General features: G+C 35.7%; 1 long non-coding RNA gene across 1 annotated transcript; it reads left to right on the top strand.

Moving 5' to 3' along the window:
- The first annotated feature begins 1,350 nt into the window (after nucleotides 1–1,350).
- Nucleotides 1,351–1,805, top strand: LOC109173385. Its single transcript, XR_002052890.1, has 3 exons — nucleotides 1,351–1,381; nucleotides 1,467–1,673; nucleotides 1,769–1,805. It is a non-coding gene; the product is annotated as an uncharacterized LOC109173385 (long non-coding RNA).
- The last annotated feature ends 623 nt before the right edge of the window (nucleotides 1,806–2,428 follow it).

The raw sequence follows: 2,428 nt of genomic DNA, 5'->3' as shown, positions 1-2,428 counted from the left end.
TTAGGAACCGATATAGGCCGGAAGCATCTATAGTTGAAAGCTATGTTGCAGAGGAGGTTACTGAGTTTTGTACAGAATATTTGGCAGGGGTAGAGGCTATTGGTGTTTCTACTAATCGACATGAAGGAAGAATTGCTGGGAAGGGTACTCGAGGAGTCAAAATGAAGACTATGCCTCGTGAAGATGTTGAGGAGGCACACTTGTACATCTTGCATAATACAAGTGAAGTCGAGCCGTATTTAGATGAACACAAGGCATTGATTAGAGAGCAAAATCCCAGAAGGACAAACATGTGGATTGTGGGCGAACATAATCGAACTTTTATTCGTTGGTTCAAAAATAAAGTTATTGAAGAGAATAATATGTCTGAAACTGTTTCATGGTTAGCACATGGTCCTGGTTTGGATGTCATATGCTATAATGGATATGGCATTAATGGGTTTTCTTTTTATACAAAAGCTCAAGATGAAAAGAGCATTATGCAAAACAGTGGAGTTACTTTGGTTGCAAATTCAATGCATTTCAGTAGTTCGAAAGATACAAATCCTGTGTTTGCAGAGTTGTCATATTATGGTGTGATTGAAGAAATATGGGAAGTTGATTATGTTTTTTTTAGGGTGCCTGTGTTTCGATGTAGATGGGTAGATAATAAACATGATGTAAAAGTTGATGAGTTGGGATTTACACTTGTTGATTTTAATCGTTAAGGGCACAAATATGAGCAGTTCATAATGGCATCCCAAGCAAAACAAGTCTTTTATATTAGTGATCCTTGTGACAAAAAATGGTCAATTGTTCTTCATGGAAAGAGACAAATTACTAGAGATGAGAATGAAGATGTTAGTTTTGATATTGAGGAAATACCACCATTTTCTTCAAGTTTATTGCCCACTATTATTGATAATGAGATAGATGAAGTACATGCATCACGAGATTATCATCATGAAGGGATATGGGAGAATTGATTATTAAATGTAATGCCCACTATTTATTTTGTTTTTTAGTTTTCTTATTGTAGTACTTTTATATATTCTAATAATTTTTGTTTCTAAACAGGCGTATGGATTCAGCAAATGGTGATGGTACTACACAGGATGGTACTACACAGCATGGTACTACACAAGATACTCATACTACTAAAAGTAGTAATACTACTTCTAGGACGAGGGGCGCCACTCGTATGCAAAAACTCATTCTGCAGCGTTCTACTGAAGGGAAACACCACATTGAGCTGGATGGATTGGAGCCTGTCTACGGGCCAGAAGGCAGTGCCTTTAAAAGTTATGTTGCATTAGTGGGACGAACACATACTCCTATCACAATAGATGAATGGCCGAATGTTCCATAAACTATTAATAATACTATTTGGAAACAAATCCTGGTAACTTTTCATTTTGTAAGATTTTGATTTATTCATAAAGTTTCTATAATTTCATTTCTAACTAATATATAATTTTGTTTTGCAGAATACTTTTGATATTCCCGACACAACTGATATGAGGAAAGAATGGATACAATATGTGGGTGATCGGTGGAAAGATTTTTAAGCGAAATTGGTGAGCAAGTATATATACGGTAGTTTTGCAGGTATGAGCCCATGTATAAAATACGACTTCATTGAACAAGAGACATGGAATGAGTTTGTAAAGTCGCATACAGGTCCAGCATATGAGGTATCGTTATTATTCTATCAATATTTCGAACATAAACTCTATCATTATTATGAGGGACATGTAAAGAGTTTGATTAATATTTTTTATTTATATAGGCAAAAAGAAAAAAATTTCAAGACATACAAGCTAAGAATATTCATCCACATCTTTTAGCTCGAGGAGGTTATAAAAGGTTGGAGAAGATGATGATGGATGAGAAGTTGAAAGAAAAACAAGCATTGGCTGATGCAGATCCGTCGTATACAATGAGTCCTCCAAGTCCTCCACGTAGAGCCGAAAAGTGGAAGAAAGCAAGAATTGACAAGTCAGGAAATTATCGCACTGAATCAACAAGATTGGTGGCGGAAAAAATTGTAAGTAAATATGTTGTCATTTACTAAAGTAATAGTAATTATTATTGAATAATTTTTATATATGTTAGGATGCTCTTGAGATCCAAATTTCTCAAGGAGAATTTGTTGAGGAAGGAAGACAAGATTCATTGACTGTTGCATTGGGTACTGATGAGCATGCTGGACGTGTTAGAGCCATGGGAAGAGGACATGGCTTCAAAAGTGTATTTGGTCATGCAAAACGTCGCCAAAAGCCTTCTGAAGATGTTCAACAAATGGTTGATGATGCTGTTGCAGTAGCGTTAGAAAAACAAAAGCAGGAAAATATTGCTGAATGGGAGGAATTTGGTCAACGATTAACTGATCAATTTGAGGCAAGAATAGCTAGTATGATGTTGAAATTTAGTGCTATGCAGACTCCTT

The sequence above is a fragment of the Ipomoea nil genome, unplaced genomic scaffold (assembly GCF_001879475.1).
Source record: "Ipomoea nil cultivar Tokyo-kokei standard unplaced genomic scaffold, Asagao_1.1 scaffold0480, whole genome shotgun sequence".
Lineage (NCBI taxonomy): Eukaryota > Viridiplantae > Streptophyta > Magnoliopsida > Solanales > Convolvulaceae > Ipomoea > Ipomoea nil.
Note: the sequence above shows the minus strand (reverse complement) of the source record. Positions and strands in the feature narration are given on the sequence as shown.